The 20,142-nt window shown below is 51.3% G+C and overlaps 1 protein-coding gene and 1 non-coding gene across 2 annotated transcripts in view; both read left to right on the top strand.

Moving 5' to 3' along the window:
• The window catches only part of LOC144258246 (uncharacterized), a 640,730-nt gene that overhangs the window by 18,191 nt on the left and 602,397 nt on the right, over nucleotides 1–20,142 (top strand). The gene's annotated exons all lie outside the window — the stretch shown is intronic.
• On the top strand, nucleotides 2,602–2,674 carry TRNAM-CAU (transfer RNA methionine (anticodon CAU)). The gene has a single exon. It is a non-coding gene; the product is annotated as a tRNA-Met (tRNA).

The following is a 20,142-nucleotide window of genomic DNA, read 5'->3' as shown; positions in this document are numbered from 1 at the left end:
GAACCACTTCTTTCTTCGCAGAGGGCTGGCCACCTCCTCCCCATGCTGTGCTGCCCAGTGCAGTCATCTGGGAGCTGACCTTGTTCGTGAAGACAGAGGCAAAAAAAGCATTGAGTATGTTAGCTTTTTCCACATCCTCTGTCACTAGGTTGCCTCTCTCATTTAGTAAGGGGCCCACAGTTTCCTTGGCTTTCTTCTTATTGCCAAAATACCTGAAGAAACCCTTCTTGTTACTCTTAACTTCGCTCGCTAGCTGCAACTCCAGGTGTGATTTGGCCTTCCTGATTTCACTTCTGCATGCCTGAGCAATATTTATCTACTCATCCGTGGTCATTTGTCCAATCTTCCACTTCTTGTAAGCCTCTTTTTTGTGTTTAAGATCAGCAAGGATTTCTCTGTTAAGCCAAGCTGGTCGCCTACCATATTTACTATTCTTTCTACACATCGGGATGGTTTGTCTCTGTAACCTCAATAAGGATTCTTTAAAATACAGCCAGCTCTCCTGGACTCCTTTCCCCCTCATGCTATTCTCCCAGGGGATCTTTCCCATCAGTTCCCTGAGGGAGTCAAAGTCTGCTTTTCTGAAGTTCAGAGTCCGTATTTTGCTGCTTTCCTTTCCTCCTTGTGTCAGGATCCTGAACTCGACCATCTCATGGTCACTGCCTCCCAGGTTCCCATCCACTTTTGCTTCCCCTACTAATTCTTCCCGGTTTGTGAGCAGCAGGTCAAGAAGAGCTCTGCCCCGAGTCGGTTCCTCCAGCACTTGCACCAGGAAATTGTCCCCTACAGTTTCCAAAAACTTTCTGGATTGTCTGTGCACCGCTGTATTGCTCTCCCAGCTGATATCAGGATGATTGAAGTCGCCCATGAGAACCAGGGCGTGCCACCTTGTAGCTTCTGCGAGTTGCCGGAAGAAAGCCTCATCCACCTCATCCCCCTGGTCTGGTGGTCTATAGGAGACTCCCACCACAACATCACTCTTGTTGCTCACGCTTCTAAACTTAATCCAGAGACTCTCAGGTTTTTCTACAGTTTCATATTTGAGCTCTGAGCAATCATACTGCTCCCTTACATACAGTGCAACTCCCCCACCTTTTCTGGCCTCCCTGTCCTTCCTGAACAGTTTATATCCATCCATGACAGCACTCCAGTCATGCGAGTTATCCCACCAAGTCTCCGTTATTCCAATCACATCATAATTCCCTGACTTTGCCAGGATCTCCAGTTCTCCCTGCTTGTGTCCCAGGCTTTGTGCATTTGTATATAGGCACTTGAGATAACCCGCTGATCGCCCCTTGTTCTCAGTATGAGGCAGGAGCCCTCCCCTCTCACACGCTCCAGCTCGTGCTTCCTCCCGGTATCCCGCTTCCCTACTTACCTCAGGGCTTTGGTCTCCTTTCCCTGGTGAACCTAGTTTAAAGCCCTCCTCACTAGGTTAGCCAGCCTGCTCACGAAGATGCTCTTTCCTCTCTTCGTTAAGTGGAGCCCGTCTCTGCCTAGCATTCCTCCTACTTGGAACACCATCCCATGGTTGAAGAATCCAAAGCCTTCTCTCCGACACCACCTGTGTAGCCATTCCTTGACTTCCACCATTTGACGGTCTCTACCCAGGCCTTTTCCTTCCATGGGGAGGATGGACGAGAACACCACTTGCACCTCAAACTCCTTTATCCTTCTTCCGAGAGCCACGTAGTCTGCAGTGATCCGCTTAAGGTAATACTTGGCAGTCTCATTGGTGCCCACGTGGAAAAGCAGGAAGGGGTAGCGGTCTGAGGGCTTGATGAGTCTCTGCAGTCTCTCTGTCACATCGCAAATCTTAGCCCCCGGCAAGCAGCAGACTTCTCTGTTTTCCCGGTCAGGGCGGCAGATAGATGACTCAGTCCACCTGAGGAGAGAGTCCCCGACCACCACCACCCACCTCCTTCTCTTGGGAGTGATGGTCGTGGAACCCCCAACCCTAGGACAGTGCATCTCATGCCTTTCAACTGGTGGAGTCTCCTTCTGCTCCCTTCCCCCAGACGTATCATCTGGGTCACTCCCCGCAACTGTACCTGTGGAGAGAACATGAAAATGGTTACTTACCTGTGTCCGCTTTGCTGGTACATGGACGTTCCCCCTTCTTCTTCTGGAGGTCACATGTTGCCAGATTTCTTCACAGTCCTCCTGTCCCTGCTGTGCAGCCTGCTCTGAATCTTCAGAACCTTGTGCCCATAGAAGCATATCCTGACGTCTGTCCAGGAAATCTTCAGTTTCTCTTATGCAACGCAGGGTCGATCCCTGTTGCTCCAGACCTTGAACCTTCTCTTCCAATATGGAGACCAGCTTGCACTTTGTAGAGACAAAGTGGCTTCTGTCCTCTGGAAGAAAGACACACATGGCACATCCAGTGCAGGTCACAACAGTTGACCACTCCCCATCCATATTACCTTCCTACTATGAGCTTCCTCCGGAGATGCAGTAATTCCTCAGAGAAGTGGTTAGGGTGTAAGCCTCAGTGGGCTCACTCCAGGTGAACTCCCAGGCAAACTCCTGCTGTTTGCTGCTCTGCTGTTCCCCGCTGCTCAGCTGGTTCTATAAGCACCGAGCCTAAAGCTCTTCTGAGCCTTCTTAGCGCAGTGGGCAGTGCATCAGTCTCATAATCTGAAGGTCCTGAGTTCAAGCCTCAGAGAAGGCAACTCTTCTTGCTCCCTGCTTTAGATTTTCTAATGGAAATCAGAGAAAAAAAGACGAGAGCTGAGTGGTTTCTAGACACCCTCCCATCCATCTAACACACACACACAGACTTTTTTCTAACGGTACGTGTACAGTATGAAATTAGTTCAAAATGATTCGATTGGAAATTTCGGGAGCTATTTTAGACATTCAGGCTTCGGTGTCCCCACTAAAGCGCGTGAATTCGGCAGAGTGCGTCCACAGTACCGAGGCTAGCATCGAACGTCGGAGCGGGTGCACCGTGGGTCGCTATCCCACAGTTCCTGCAGTTCCCGCCGCCCACTGGAATTCTGGGTTACGCTCCCAGTGCACGATGGGGCAAAAACATTCTTGCGGGTGTTTCTGGTGCGTGTCATCAGGAAGCTCTGGCAGACAATCGTTTCATGCCTTTTTGGCATGCAGACGCCGTACTGCTTTCAGCAGACGGTGCACCGCTTGCTCTCCTGCAACTATGAATCCGCCTCTCATTTCCTCTCCCCTTCCGATGTAATCTCTACTATCTACTCTTTCTCTTCCTCATCAAACTCTTCTGCCTCCAACTCTGCTCTCCCACTGGTGCCATGCTTCCGAGCTTCTCCGGGTTGTCTGTCCTGGGCTCCCGCCTCCGTGAAAACCACGGAAGACAACCATTTCCCGCCTTTGTTCGGCTACCACGAACCAAACAGCACCTCTTCCCCTGCTACTCTGCTCTCCTACATTTCGCGCCCGTTTTCCAGGATTACCCGTGCAGGCGCCATGGAGCCCGCTCAGATCTCCGCTGCAGTTTTGAGCATTGTAAATACCTCACGCATTATCCAGCAGTATGTGCAGTCCCTGCAAAACGGGGCGAGGAAACGACAACGGGGCGATTACTATACTGATGAGGACATGGACAAAGATGGCACGGCGTGTGGCAATTGGGAGATCATGGTGGTGCTGGGCCAGGTTCATGCCGTGGCAGGCCAATTCTGGGCCCAGGAAACAAGCAGAGACTGCTGGGGCCTCATCGCGTTGCAGGTGTGGGATGATTCCCAGTGGCTGAGAAACTTTTGTAAGCCTAAGGGCCACTTTCATGGAGCTTTGCGACTTGCTGTCCCCTGCCCTGAAGTGCAAAGACACCAAAATGAGAGCCACCCTCACAGTTGGGAAGTGAGTGGCCATAGCCCTGCGGAAGCTTGCAACGCCCGACAGCTACCAGTCAGTTGGGAATCAGTTTGGAGTGGGCAAATCTACTGTGGGGGCTGCTGTGATCCAAGTAGCCAACACAATCATTGACCAGCTGCTATCAAGGGTCATGACTTTGGGAAATGTGCAGACCATTGTGGATGGCTTTAATGCGCTGGGGTTCCCTGACTGCGGCGGGGCGATAGACATAACGCATATCCCTCTCTTGGCCCCGGAACAGCGGGGCGGCCACTACATAAACCGCAAGGGGTACTCTTCCATGGTGCTGCAAGCCCTGGTGGATCACAAGGGACGTGGCGAAAGGGATGCACAAACAATCCAGTTGGGCCATTGCCCACAAGCTCACCCCAAGCAGCTTGGACTCCTGATGACTGTGATGCTGAGGTTCCTTAGACCCCTGTTCATATTTCAGACCCCAGCCGGTGCAGCATCCCTGCCCAACCACTCACCATCTGCCCCAGGAGAACCAGCTGGTGGGCTGCATCCACAGGCAGGTAGTTTATGCCGCTCCCCTCAGAGCAGCAGCCACAGCTGTGCAGCTAATCCCCACATCTGGTTGCCGGGGATCCAGCTGGATTGTTTGGGCATCCCTTTCAAGACTTGCCCTCAACAACCTGGCAGCCCCCAGCTTTCTCATTGCTCTGTGGTTGTTTGCTCTGTGAAAGGGGCCTCTAGGAATTAGTATTTCCAGAGGCATTAAAGAATCATAAAGGAGAAGGAAAAGTTAATGCCTTAGAAAAGTCTGTGTGTCTGTGTTAGATGGATGGGAGGGTGTCTAGAAACCACTCTGCTCTCGTCTTTTTTCTCGGATTTCCAGTGGTAATCAAGGTCAGCCATTGCCAGCACTTGACAAGAACATGTGAGAACAGTCCGGGTGGGAAATAAACATGGGGAAATAGTTTTACTTTGTGTAATGACCCATCCATTCCCAGTCTTTATTCAAGCCTAAGTTAACTGTATCCAGTTTGCAAATTAATACCAATGATCACTACAAAAGGTTCCCCCCACCCCACCCGGCTCTCCTCCTGGTAATAGCTCACCTTACCTTAGTGAGCAGATGGAGGGACGTGATCGTTCCCCTCTATTCGACATTGGTGAGGCCTTATCTGGAGTACTGTGTCCAGTTTTGGGCCCCACACTACAGGAAGGATGTGGAGAAATTGGAGAGAGTCCAGCGAAGGGCAACAAAAATGATTAGGGGTCTAGAACACATGACTTAGGAGGAGAGGCTGAGGGAGCTGGGATTGTTTAGCCTGCAGAAGAGAAGAATGAGGGGGGATTTGATAGCTGCTTTCAACTACCTGAAAGGGGGTTCCAAAGAGGATGGCTCTAGACTGTTCTCAATGGTGGCAGATGACAGAACGAGGAGTAATGGTCTCAAGTTGCAGTGGGGAGGTTTAGATTGGATATTAGGAAAAACTTTTTCACTAAGAGGGTGGTGAAACACTGGAATGCGTTATCTAGGGAGGTGGTAGAATCTCCTTCCTTAGAGGTTTTTAAGGTCAGGCTTGACAAAGCCCTGGCTGGGATGATTTAACTGGGAATTGGTCCTGCTTCGAGCAGGGGGTTGGACTAGATGACCTTCAGGGGTCCCTTCCAACCCTGATATTCTATGATTCTATACCTGATCACTCTCGTTACAGTGTGTAGGGTAACCCCCATTGTTTCATGTTCTCTGTGTATAGGAGTCTCCCCACTGTATTTTCCACTGCATGCATCTGATGAAGTGAGCTGTAGCTCACGAAAGCTTATGCTCCAATAAATTTGTTCGTGTCTCAGGTGCCACAAGTCCTCCTGTTCTTACTCATGGTGTTGTATCCCCATCGTGTGGCCGTTTGGTGTCAGTCCTTTTAAATAAACAATGAGTTTTTTTCATAGAAACCATATTTTCCTCATACAGACACAGGAGTAGATTAATCTACAAAGGGAAGGTGATTCCAAGGCAGTTCCGGAGGGAGAAGGGAACGTTTTCAGCATCACTAAATTATTGTGTTGTACCTCACACACACACACAGAGTGACAATAAACTCAATTAACTGAGCTACCAACACACTTCACAGGAATGAAATAAACAACTTTATGTTCAAGGAGTTTGGTGCATTTAAATAATATTAAAAATATGTTTTGGGCAACGCATGGAAAATTCATTGTATTGTACAACCCACTGTTAATACACCACATAATATTCAATGAAGTTAAGAACGATGTGCTTCTAAATTAACATGCTGTGCCATTTACACACGCACAAGACCTAGAAAAAACTGAATTATTTGAGCTTCCAACATTTCCACTTTCTCACAGCATAATGTTGGGATATGTCTACAGTGCAATGAATCACCTATGGCTGGCTCGTGTCACATTAATCAGGGTCATGTGGCTTGGGCTGAAAAGTTGCAGTGTACAAATACAAAGAAACAAGAGCAAAAACCGGTTCCCTTTATAGCTAGATAGCTATAGATACATGGCAAATAGCAACAAGAATCAGGATAGAGCTGGATCAAAAAAAAATGAAAGATTAATCTTTGCTCTACAAATAATAACTACTGATAAATGCTAATATAAAAAAGGACCTCGAATTCCTTCATAATTTGACGGTTCTTGGAAGTTCCAGGCATATTGGCTAGAATTTTCGAGACACAGATTGTCAGAAAAACAAAACACGCTGAGTGCTCCACCTGAAACAACAGCAAATACTGTTGCCTAGATAGATAGATACATTGCAAAGAGCAACAAGAATCAATGTGGAGCTGAATCTGCAAAACGGAAAGATTAATCTTGCAATACAAATAATAATGTATTAATTATTATTTATTATTATGTCATAAAGGACCATGAATTCCTTCATACTTTTATCATCCTCAGGATGTTGCTGTGAATTCAGAGACATGATCGTTTTCTGGAGCAGCCATTGCAGTTTCAAAAGGAAATGCAGGCAGAAAACAAAGCAGGGAGGGTTGTGATGGGGCGCATGAAAGCAGAGGAGGCTTGTTCCTCTTGAGTTTTCTTTCAGTTTCTCTTGTGATTGTGATGGAGGAAGCGGAAGCTTAATTTGAGTTTGTCCCCACTCCCCTCCTTCTGTCGGCGGAGTGTGTCTTCTCCAGGAGTGCTTCCACCGAATGAAGAGGGGCAGTGTGGGGGGGCTGAGAAACGGGGCTCTTCACTCTGCGCAGCTGCCCACTGGGAGCCCAGCTGCCCCCTGGGCTCTTGACTCCCCACCTCCTCCCTGGAGTGGGAGCCGGCCACCTGGGCTTCTTGCCTGCCTGCTCCCAGCCAGGAGTGGGGGCGGGGGCCAAGTGCTCAGGCTTCTCGGCTCCCTGCGCTGGGAGCCGGGAGCTTTCGTGCAGCAGCCCCGCGAGGAGCCTGGCAGGTGCAGCCCCGCTGGGATCAGGGAGCGGAGGGCAGCCATGAAGGGAGCCAGCCGGAAGCCATGACATTGGCAAGACAGCCAGCAGCCCCTGTGAGTCAGGCAGTGTCTACACAGACACTGTGTTGTCCTAAGGACCCCAACGCAATCCCCGTGCCTCTTGAGGAGCTGGAGTTACTATGTGGGTGTAGCAGGGCACTTACATAGATGGGACAAGGCTGTAGTGTGCACCGTGAGGTAATTAGGACAACGTAAAATGCTGTCGGCAGGCCTAACTGTGTAGTGTAGCCCAGGTTTTAATCTCCTGCTGATGGGTTATATGCTGGGTGTCTTGTTTCCTTTGCTTAGGAGTGCTTGTTCTCACACCTATCTCCTCGCTTTCCATTCCAGTTCAGGGAAGGAGAGAATAACCAAGTCTTCAGGTATGAAAAGGGAAAACTTTTCTACATGACCCTTCGCAGTCAGTGAAACCTGTGGTGGGAAACGTGCCCTTGATTTTACTTCATTTTGGTTTCTTGTCTTGTTGGTTGCTCCCGAGGAGCTGGCAGGGAAATGTCCATGGAGAAGTGGAGTGGATGTGAGGTTTCTTGCTTATGAGATTTGCCTGCGTTTTGGCCACATTGTGAGAAGGGCAAATTGGATGAGACGTTGCAGCTTTTCTGATGCCTGTCTGAGTTTGGAAAGTAAGTTCTTTGTTGTCCTGTTCTTCAAAGGAAACTGAGGGAGCGGATATACACTGGCAGCTGAGAAAGCCTTAGAAGGGGAAATCCAAATCTGGGCACAATTGGTTTCTGTCGTAGATTGTAGTGTAGTGTGCTGGTTATCATGTTCGCTTAACACACAAAATATCCCTGCTTTAAAACTAGGCAGAAACAGTGCCTTTTCCCCCGACTGATCACTTTTGGTCTTCCTCCATTCCAAGCCCTTTGCTGAAATACACCCATATTTCCCACACTTTTTGTTCATTTTTCTTTCCTTTTACAATATTTTAGAGTTGTAATTTAATGGCCAAACAATTTTGCTCATGAATTAAAGTTTAACACAACATTTGACAGCCTTTTCCCATGCCCTCTTTTCTGTCACTTACAGGAGTTTACTTATTGGAATATTCACTGATTTATTGCACCGAGCATTTCAAAGGAAAGGTCAGAATCATTTATCTTGGATTCACTTTCCATACTTCTTTCCAATTCTTTCTCTCACATAGATGGGGAAATCTGTGTTGGAGCAATTTAGCTTACCACTCTCTCTTTCTAGATGGAAGCTGACACAGTTTAAAACTTCCCAATTTGCAAATATCTATGTGAAAATATTTCCTAAACCAATGCAGAGATCCTGGGCAGGGCTAGGGGTGAGGCAGATTAATAATTGGCTGTTCTTTATTTTGGTGCTTGCTAATTGGCCATTTGGAATTTTAATACAGGATGGCATTACAGCCGAAAGATAATCTCAACATATGGAGAAGAAACGGTTATACGGGCTAATAAATAATTTCTTGGTGTCACACCAAAAGTGATGCATTCCAGTGTGAAAGAAGAACTAATTCATGGCTTATGAGCATTTGCTACGTAGTTGTAGCCATGCATGTCCCAGAAAAGCTTGTCTTTGTCACCAACAGAAGCTGGCCTAGTCAAAGATATTATCTCACCCACCTGCGCGTTTGCTCGCCCCACGACTGTTAGCCGACGGCCAAGGATGTTTGGTGAGGTGCCAGCTATGCCCGTTTATACCATCCGTGACTTTAACCGCTAGGACTCACTGTCCCTTCGCGGCAGGCAGCCCGGGCTAGGCTGACGGATGCCCCAAGGTCCTAACCACCCGTGACTTTAACTGCTAGAGCTCAGAGCTCCTTCGCAGCGGGCAGTCAATACTGACTGACAGGTGCCCCAATGGCAGCACTAAGAGCCTCTCCACATCCGTGACTTTAACTGCTAGAGCTCAGAGCTCCTTCGCAGCGGGCAGCCAGGATTGACTGACAGGTGCCCCAAGAGTTTGCCCCGTGGAGGCGGCACAACTCAACGCTAGGCTCTTAGTACTCTCACCTCATGGCCAGGCTTTAGAGCCAAAACGGCTGAGGTTCTTCCATTGTGTTGGCTGCTTTGCAGTAAACCAGAGAAAACAAGTCAGGCTTATGCACAAATGGTTACCAAAATTTATTAAGCTAGATTCTAATCATGTGGTTACAGAATTGCTAGTGCCTACTTACTTAAATGTCGAGATGTTACACACACAAACAAGTTACAAACCTGAAGCCACAATCCCAAAGAAAGAAAACAAAGTGTAGAGCTCTATTTCAAAATATGTGTACACTAAAGATAGGAGATCAGGTGTGGGTGCTTCTTACCCTCCTTGCATCTCTTGATTCCAGCGGTGCCAAGCCAGGATCAGTCACTCAATTCCGCGGAAAGACGAATAAGGGACAAGGCTTAGGGACCCTCTTAGCTGCAGAAGCCTTGGGAGGCTGTCATTTATCTGACCAGCAGATAGATAGTGAAAAGCACTCCAAAATCATGGTGCTGTAGGTCCCCTACTTATACCTCTGTACTCCTTTATTCTCTTTCTCCTTTCTTATGCCAACTTGAGGCTGGTCTGTCTGGGTGACGCCAGCTTTGGCAAGAGTAGTTTACACTCGCAAGGGAGAGAAAGAATAAGTGTCGACTACTGGACATTTCTTTTATCAGGGTAAATATTTTCCCACCTAGGATGTTGGGGTGTGTGCATCACGCTATTTAGCAGGGGCTAAGAGCCATGTCTGTCACAGGGCCTCTGCCTGCTGTGAGCTTAATCCTTGTATCTGTTCCCAGAGGCACATTGTAGCAGCACACCTGTGCTTTTCACAGCTTCAAAGGCTGTGCTGGAATATATGTTAAGTGCCCTGTTCCGGCTTCCTCCTGTGTTTCCAGCAATGCTGGTCTGAGGGGGGGGGGGGGCTGGCTGTCTGGCTACAGACACCCACCTGCCCTCCACCAGGATCTGCCAGGCCATTTGCCTGGGACCCCCTCCTCCGGCCAGCAGGACCCGCTGACGCTTTACAGAAGGACCCCTCATTCTGCGCCGGGGACCGCTCCACCACAGCTCTGTGCACTGGGCATGGCAATGGTCCCAGGAGCCAGCTGGGCAATCCCAGACAGAGCCACTGGCACAGCACCAGGCAGCATCTAATCCCCTGCCCCACCCGCCCAAGAGACCCCCACCCCCACTGGTCTGCAGCCAACAGGCCCCCGGCGATACGCACCTCCAGGACCCATAGCCTTAGGGCTGGGCACATCAGAACTACCCCCCGAAACCCCAAACCCTCCAGAAACCACCAACCAGACTAGGGCCCCCCCTGCCCAGCCACCCAGAGGCCTCCCCCTACCACAATGTCCCTTCAGCTCCCGCTGCAATCTCCCCACACAAACACCTGCCCCCCCCCAGCAACAGTGTTCCCTCACAGTGTCTGACAAGTGGATAGAAAGTTATCACCACCCCCTGCTGGCCAGTCACACAGGCAGGGGGAGCCCGGGGGGACGCCTCTTTAACAGGAGAAGGAAAGCCATGGAGGGCCAAAATAAGTAAGACATTTCCATACTCTGTCACTACCAAATAATGGCCACCGTGGATCCACCCCAGAGTTGGCTACATCTTTGCACTGCAGGAAGCCCCCCCTCACGGAGACCCTTTGTCATGGGGTTTGGGATATTTCTGGACCATGCTGCACTCAGAGGGACCTCCTCATCCCGTGCCAGCTGGAGAAAAGAAAAGGGTCCAGCCAACTCTCCTGTTACCAACTGGGAACCACCCATCCCCCAAACAGGGGGAGGCCCCTGGCTTTGATGGGTATTGAATATATGGCTAGTCTCTTTTATCAGCAAACATTTTTAACAGAGAGAAAGGAGGGAATAAATGATTCTCAAAGGAGAGGGAAAGATGATCATTGTTGCAGGGGGGTTAATTTCCCAACCAGGATGGAGAAGGACTCAGGGCGACAGGTTCCACCCAAGGAAGGAGAAGTTGCTAGGATTTAGAGACATGGGGAACAGCCCCAAACTCGAGAGGATTTTTAATTGACATTTGATAATGACATCGTAAGAGGGAAACCTGACATTTGAGATCAGTGTTCAGAAATGAAAGAGAAAGGATGGAAATCTGATGGATTTTGGATCCATTTATGCAAATTATAGAGAGGAAAGTGGAAAATGAGAGGGATTTTATAGCAGTTGTTGATAGGAGGTTGTCACGGAGTCCCTGGGCGATGCTCTGGAACTCCTCCCCATGAAGCCGGGCAGGACTCTGGGGCAGTCGCCTTTCTGGGAGCAGCCTGTCTGCAGGACACACAGCTCACACAGCTTCCACCTTCCTGGGTCTGACCTCGGACCATTCAGCCTCCTCTGCCCCTCCGTGCGCTTCCCACAGCGAGTCCGCTCACGCAGGGCTCCTGGGGAAGCCAGAGGGTACTGCCCCCCAACTCCGCAGTGAGACGTGACTCTCAGCCAGCCAGTAAAATAGAAGGTTTATTAGATGACAGGAACATGGTCTAAACCAGAGCTTGCAGGTGCAGAGAACAGGACCCCTCAGCTGGGGCCATTATGGGGGGGGGCAGTGAGACAGACAAACACGTCTGCCCTTCACTCCATGTCCCAGCCAGCCCCAAACTGAAACTCCCTCCAGCCCCTCCTCCTCTGGGCTTTGTTCCTTTCCGGGGCCAGGAGGTCACCTGATTCCTTTGTTCTCCAACCCTTTAGCTCTCACCTTGCAGGGGGGAAGGGCCCAGGCCATCAGTGGCCAGGAAACAGGGTGTTGGCCATTCTCTGTGTCCAGACTCCTGCACACACATGCCCTCTAGGGCTCTGCAATGATCATACACCCTTATCCAACCCCCTAGATACTTAAGAACTTCATAGGGGAAACTGAGGCACCCCCACACTATTCAGAGGAAACATTAAGAACAGTCCCACTTCGTCACAGAGGTAAAAGCTGAGTGTATTTCCCACCACTATTTGGTCAATGAATAGAGCGGAAATGGGCAACGTTCGCAAACGTTTTAGATCCATATTCAGGAATCTGAGGAAAGGTGTGAATCTGAGATTTTCGTTGTAATTTATAATTACAGAGACAGGGAAAGCTCTCAGGGGCATATTCAATTAGAAGTAGACAACTAGAGTAAAAGTGGGGCAAACTTTTTAATCAATCTTTGAGACGTACAGAAAAAACGTGTCACAAACTACGCAACTGAGAACATGGGATAAACGCCAAGACCGGGGGGGATTTTATGTGGCTATTAAAGAACTAGCTGGAAAAGGGGGACCGTTTGTGATATAAAATTCAGCCTGTCCAATACATAAAGAGAGAGTGATCGTCACCCCCCCGCCCCCGCCCCCGTTCACCTGGGCAGCAGCGAGCCCTCTGAGGGGCTGACTGAAAGGGGCGGGGGGGGAGCTGGAGGAATCCCTGGGGGCGGGGAGGGGGCGGCAGTGGGGGATGGGCAGGTGGGGGGCAGAGAGGCACTGTCCTGCCCACCCCCGCCCAGCGCTCCCCCTCCGGGGTCTGCCACTCACCGGGGCGGGTCCCAGCTGGACAAAGCCCCCCCCGGCCGGGCACGGGGGGGTTAATGAGGGCCCCACCCCGCACAGACCCCGGATGGGAGCCGCAGCGGCTCCTCCTGCAGATCCGACACGAGGCAGCCCCTGGTCTGCCCCAAGCCCCGCCCCCAGACCCAGCTCCTCCCCCGGTCTACTCCAGGCCCCGCCCCCTGGCGCTGCCCCGCCCCCGGCCTGCTCCAGCCCCGCCCCCAGGCGCTCCCCGCCCCCGGTGTGATCCAGGCCCCGCCCCCAGGCGCTGCCTCGCCTCCGGTCTCTCGGAGGAGCAGCTGCGGCTTCCCTCCGGGGTCTGTGCGTCGGGGCCCGTCATTAACTCCTCCGTGCCCGGCCGGGGGGGGCTTTCTCCAGCTGGGACCAGGCCTGGGCTCTGGCCGCCCCCGACCCGGTGAGTGGGAGACCCCGCGGGGGGGGGGAGCTCTGGTGGGGGGGCAGGAAAATGACTCTCTGCCCCCGGCACGGCTGGGATTGGTGGGGGGCAGAGACTGGGGCCCGGCGGGCGGGGTCCCTTGGGGTTGTTGGGGGGAGAGGCCGGAGTTGCCGGGGGTGGGGGTTGAACTGTCTCTGTGCAGCCAGGAAATTCCCGGGGGGAAAGTGGGGGGCGGCGGGGTAGTTAATTGGATTCCCTCCCCCCCCTCGGGCACAAATGCCCCCCAGTTTTCCCCTTTTCCCTCTCGGTAGCTCCCACGTGGTTGTAAACTCCCCCCCACCCCCCATTCATCCGCTCTCTCGTCTCCCCTGATCCCCCCCCCATCTCTCCCTCCTCCTCACATGTCCATTGAAACTCCCCTCCCGTGGGGGGGCGGGATTTCCCTCCCTCCCGCGTTTTAACTGCAGCGATTTGTCCCGGTGTCGGTGGGAAGTTGGAGCCCGGAGCCATCCCCCAACCTGGCTGCCCCGGCGTGGGGGTGGGAGGAGACGCCGGGTCTCTGCCGGGGCGGGGAAAGGAGGGGACGTGTCCCCCATGGGGCTGCCCCCGATCCCCGTTTCTCAGTCCCACTTGCTGCCCCCCAACTGCAGCACCGTTGCCCCCAGCCCTCACCTGCCCCCCACCTGCCGATCCCCCCCTACCGCCCCCTCCCCTCCCCCAGGGAGCCCTCCAGCTCCCCCCCCCCGCCCCCTCCAGTCAGCCCCTCAGAGGGCTCCCTGCTGCCCAGGTGAACGGGGGCGGGTCGGGGGGGGGACCATCACTCTCTGTTTATGTATTGGACAGGCTGAATTTTATATGACAAACGGTCCCCCTTTTCCAGCTAGTTCTTTAATAGCCACATAAAATCCCCCCCGGTCTTGGCGTTTATCCCATGTTCTCAGTTGCGTAGTTTGTGACACGTTTTCTCTGTACGTCTCAAAGATTGATTAAAAAGTTTGCCCCACTTTTACTCTAGTTGTCTACTTCTAATTGAATATGCCCCTGAGAGCTTTCCCTGTCTCTGTAATTATAAATTACGACGAAAATCTCAGATTGACACCTTTCCTCAGATTCCTGAATATGGATCTAAAACGTTTGCCAACGTTGCCCATTTCCGCTCTATTCATTGACCAAATAGTGGTGGGAAATACACTCAGCTTTTACCTCTGTGACGAAGTGGGACTGTTCCTAACGTTTCCTCTGAATAGTGTGGGGGTGCCTCAGTTTCCCCTATGAAGTTCTTAAGTATCTAGGGGGTGGGATAAGGGTGTATGATCATTGCAGAGCCCTAGAGGGCATGTGTGTGCAGGAGTCTGGACACAGAGAATGGCCAACACCCTGTTTCCTGGCCACTGATGGCCTGGGCCCTTCCCCCCTGCAAGGTGAGAGCTAAAGGGTTGGAGAACAAAGGAATCAGGTGACCTCCTGGCCCCGGAAAGGAACAAAGCCCAGAGGAGGACGGGCTGGAGGGAGTTTCAGTTTGGAGCTGGCTGGAACATGGAGTGAAGGGCAGACGTGGTTGTCTGGCTCACTGCCCCCCCCAAAATGGCCCCAGCTGAGGGGTCCTGTTCTCTGCACCTGCAAGCTCTGGTTTAGACCATGTTCCTGTCATCTAATAAACCTTCTATTTTACTGGCTGGCTGAGCGTCCCGTCTGACTGCGGAGTTGGGGTGCAGGACCTCTGGCTTCCCCAGGAGCCCTGCCTGAGCGGACTCGCTGTGGGAAGTGCACGGAGGGGCAGAGGAGGCTGAATGGTCCGAGGTCAGACCCAGGAAGGTGGAAGCTGTGTGAGCTGTGTGTCCTGCAGACAGGCTGCTCCCAGAAAGGCGACTGCCCCAGAGTCCTGCCCGGCTTCATGGGGAGCAGTTCCAGAGCATCGCCCAGGGACTCTGTGACAACCTCCTATCAACAACTGCTATAAAATCCCTCTCATTTTCCACTTTCCTCTCTATAATTTGCATAAATGGATCCAAAATCCCTCAGATTTCCACCCTTTCTCTTTCATTTCTGAACACTGATCTCAAATGTCAGGTTTCCCTCTTACGATGTCATTATCAAATGTCAATTAAAAATCCTCTCGAGTTTGGGGCTGTTCCCCATGTCTCTAAATCCTAGCAACTTGTGCTTCCTTGGGGGGAACCTGTCGCCCTGAGCCTTCTCCATCCTGGTTGGGAAATTAACTCCCCTGCAACAATGAACATCTTTCCCTCTCCTTTGAGAATCATTTGTTCCCTCCTTTCTCTCTGTTAAAAATGTTTGCTGATAAAAGAGACTAGCCATATATTCAATACCCATCAAAGCCAGGGGCCTCCCCCTGTTTGGGGGATGGGTGGTTCCCAGTTGGTAACAGGAGAGTTGGCTGGACCCTTTTCTTTTCTCCAGCTGGCATGGGATGAGGAGGTCCCTCTGAGTGCAGCATGGTCCAGAAATATCCCAAACCCCATGACAAAGGGTCTCCGTGAAGGGGGGGCTTCCCGCAGTGCAAAGCTGTAGCCAACTCTGGGGTGGATCCACGGTGGCCATTATTTGCTCGTGACAGAGTATGGAAATGTCTTAGTTATTTTGGCCCTCCAGGGCTTCCCTTCTCCTGTTAAAGAGGTGTCCCCCCGTGCTCCCTCTGCCTGTGTGACTGGCCAGCAGGGGGTGGTGATAACTTTCTGTCCACTTGTCAGACACTGTGAGGGAACACTGTTGCTGGGGGGGTGCATGTCTGTGTGGGGAGATTGCAGCGGGAGGTGAAGGGGCATTGTGGTAGGGGGAGACCTCTGGGTGGCTGGGCAGGGGGATCCCTAGTCAGGTTGGTGGTTTCTGGAGGGTTTGGGGTTTCGGGGGGTAGTTCTGATGTGCCCAGCCCTAAGGCTATGGTTCCTGGAGGTGGTTATCCCCGGGGGCCTGTTGGCTGCAGACCAGTGGGGGTGGGGGTCTCTTGGCAGGTGGGGCAGGGGATTAGACGCTGCCTGGTGCTGTGCCAGGGGCTCTGTCTGGGATTGCCCAGCTGGCTCCTGGGACCATTGCCATGCCCAGTGCACAGCGCTGTGGTGGGGCGGTCCCTGGCGCAGAGTGAGGGGTCCTCCTGTAAAGCGTCAGCGGGTCCTGCTGGCCGGAGGAGGGGGTCCCAGGCAAATGGCCTGGCAGATCCTGGTGGAGGGCAGGTGGGGGTCTGTAGCCAGACAGCCAGCCCCCCCCACGCCCTCAGACCAGCATTGCTGGAAACACAGGAGGAAGCCGGAACAGGGCACTTAACATATATTCCAGCACAGCCTTTGAAGCTGTGAAAAGCACAGGTGTGCTGCTACAATGTGCCTCTGGGAACAGATACAAGGATTAAGCTCACAGCAGGCAGAGGCCCTGTGACAGACATGGCTCTTAGCCCCTACTAAATAGCGTGATGCACACACCCCAACATCCTAGGTGGGAAAATATTTACCCTGATAAAAGAAATGTCCAGTAGTCGATACTTATTGTTTCTCTCCCTTGCAAGTGTAAACTACTCTTGCGAAAGCTGGCGTGACCCAGACAGACCAGCCTCAATTTGGCATAAGAAAGGAGAAAGAGAATAAAGGAGTACAGAGGTATAAGTAGGGGACCTACAGCACCATGATTTTGGAGTGCTTTTCACTATCTATCTGCTGGTCAGATAAGTGACAGCCTCCCAAGGCTTCTGCAGCTAAGAGGGTCCCTAACCCTTGTCCCTTATTCGTCTTTCCGTGGAATTGAGTGACCGATCCTGGCTTGGCACCGCTGGAATCGAGAGATGCAAGGAGGGTAAGAAGCACCCACACCTGATCTCCTATCTTTAGTGTACACATATTTTGAAATAGAGCTCTATACTTTGTTTTCTTTCTTTGGGATTGTGGCTTCAGTTTTGTAACTTGTTTGTGTGTGTAACATCTCTACATTTAAATAAGTAGGCACTAGCAATTTTGTAACCACATGATTAGAATCTAGCTTAATAAATTTTGGTAACCATTTGTGCATAAGCCTGACTTGTTTTCTCTGGTTTACTGCAAAGCAGCCAACACAATGAAAGAACCTCAGCCGTTTTGGCTCTAAAGCCTGGCCATGAGGTGAGAGTACTAAGAGCCTAGCGTTGAGTTGTGCCGCCTCCACGGGGCAAACTCTTGGGGCACCTGTCAGTCAATCCTGGCTGCCCGCTGCGAAGGAGCTCTGAGCTCTAGCAGTTCAAGTCACGGGTGTGGAGAGGCTCTTAGTGCTGCCATTGGGGCACCTGTCAGTCAGTATTGACTGCCCGCTGCGAAGGAGCTCTGAGCTCTAGCAGTTAAAGTCACGGGTGGTTAGGACCTTGGGGCATCCGTCAGCCTAGCCCGGGCTGCCCGCCGCGAAGGGACAGTGCGTCCTAGCGGTTAAAGTCACGGATGGTATAAACGGGCATAGCTGGCACCTCACCAAACATCCTTGGCCGTCGGCTAACAGTAGTGTGGCGAGCAAACGAGCAAATGAGTGAAGAGCCCCGTTTCTCAGCCCCCCAACACTGCCCCTCTTCATTCGGTGGAAGCACTCCTGGTGAAGACACATTCCGCCGACAGAAGGAGGGGAGTGGGGATAAACTCAAATTAAGCTTCCGCTTCCTCTATCAGGATCACGAGAGCAATGGAAAGAAAACTCAAGAGGAACAAGCCTCCTCTCCTTTCATGCGCCCCATCACAACCCTCCCTGCTTCGTTTTCTGCCTGAATTTCCTTTTGAAACTGCAACGGCTGCTCCAGAAAACAATCATGTCTCTGAATTCACAGCAACATCCTGAGGATGATAAAAGTATGAAGGAATTCATGGTCCTTTGTGACATAATAAAATAAAATAATAATAAATAATTAATAATAATTAATACATTATTATTTGAATTGCAAGATTAATCTTTCTGTTTTGCAGATTCAGCTCTACATTGATTCTTGTTGCTCTTTGCAATGTATCTGTCTATCTAGGCAACAGTATTTGCTGTTGTTTCAGGTGGAGGACTCAGCGTGTTATGTTTTTCTGACAATCTGTGTCTCGAAAATTCTAGCCAATATGCCTGGAAGTTCCAAGAACCGTCAAATTATGAAGGAATTCCAGGTCCTTTTTTATATTACCATTTATCAGTAGTTATTATCTGTAGAGCAAAGATTAATCTTTCATTTTTTTAGATCCAGCTCTACGCTGATTCTTGTTGCTATTTGCCATGTATCTATAGCTATCTAGCTATAAAGGGAACCGGTTTTTGCTCTTGTTTCTTTGTATTTGTACACTGCAACTTTACAGCCCAAGCCGCATGATCCTGATTAATGTGACACTGGCCAGCCGTGGTTGATTCATTGCACTGTAGACGTATCCTAACGTTATGTCTGCACAGCGATTAAAACACCCACCTTCCCCTGTTCGCCACGAGTTTTCAAAGATAATGGCCAATGGCTCTGCGATCACAGCCGCCAGTTCCTTTAGCACTCTCGGATGCAACTCGTCCGGCCCCATGGACTTGTGCACGTCCAGCTTTTCTAAATAGTCCCTAACCACCTCTTTCTCCACAGAGGGCTGGTCACCTCCTCCCCATGCTGTGCTGCCCAGTGCAATAGTCTGGGAGCTGACCTTGTTTGTGAAGACAGAGGCAAAAAAAGCATTGTGTACATTAGCTTTTTCCACCTCCTCTCTCACTAGGTTGCCTCCCTCATTCAGTAAGGATTTTCATTCTCAGACACGGTGCACAAAGCACGACTCAACCCTCGGCGTAAACTGAGTGAGCCGCCCACAGATTCTGGCAGCCCCAATGAGCCACTTGGTGTGAGAGCTCGGACCTGCCCCTGTCCCAGAGGGAGGGGGTCATCTGCGAGGGGACTCGAACACTGACCTATCAGCCCTTCACACCCAAACTTTCAGTCACTCTATTATCAGTGCCTCTGAGTGTAATTTAAACAACAAGAAGAGCTACACTGGGCTAGACCAAAGGTCCATCTAACTCTGTTATTTGTCTTCTGATAGCAGCCAGTACCAGGTGCCTCAAAAGCCACTACTGGGAGTTGAACCCAGGATCTCCTGTTTAGAAGACAGGTGCCTTAAACCAGCTAATCCATGGTGCCTTCATCTGGCTAACGTATGGTGTCTGCCCACACCTGACTCCCTGCCAACCCGCACTGGGCCCTGACAAGCGTTTCTTGTGTTTCGATTCTGTAAAGCAGAGAAGCGGGTGAAGTTTTACTCCCAAGGTGTGTGTGTGTGTGTGATTCTTTGGAGAGGTCTATCCTACAAAATTAAGTCAGTAACAACATTACTTTAGGGTGTTAAAATTTTTACCTTCCCTGAGCAATGCAGTTATATCAGCCTAATCCCGGTGTAGATAGCACTGGGTTAACAGGAGGACTTCTTCCCACCCCACTCTGCCTCTTCGGCTGAGGCCTGCTGGTCCACGTTTCACTCGCTCCTCTCTCCCCGAGGCCTCCTTGCCGGCTGCTCATTCCTCTCCGCCCCCTACCCCAAGGTCTGCCCGCCACCCACACCTCTCTGACCCCTCCCCTGAGACCCACCATGGCCGCCGCTCCCACCTCTCAGCCCCACCCATGAGACCCACCCAGCCTGCCACCCGTGCCTCTCCGTCCTGCCCTGCCCACCACTTGCACCTCTGTGCCCCTCCCCTGAGGCCCACCCTGCCCACCTCTTTCTTCATGCTGCTCTTGTTATTCCATGACACATTAAAGATGGAATGAAACGCTGAGTTTCCTCCAGGGTGAGGAAAGGAAGGAGACACCAACCCCCTGGCAAAGCTCTGTGCCCCACAGAAAACCTGCCCCCTGCTATTACAGTCACTGATGTACTGGGGATATGATGGGAAAGGGACTGTCTGAATTATCGAGGCAGGAATTTTACAACAATCTACAGCAACATCACTGGCCACAAACACACTCTCCTCATGCTCCAGCCAGAAGGGAA

Source organism: Eretmochelys imbricata, chromosome 28, assembly GCF_965152235.1.
Source record: "Eretmochelys imbricata isolate rEreImb1 chromosome 28, rEreImb1.hap1, whole genome shotgun sequence".
Classification (NCBI taxonomy): Eukaryota; Metazoa; Chordata; order Testudines; family Cheloniidae; genus Eretmochelys; species Eretmochelys imbricata.
This window is presented reverse-complemented; position numbering and strand designations above follow the sequence as displayed.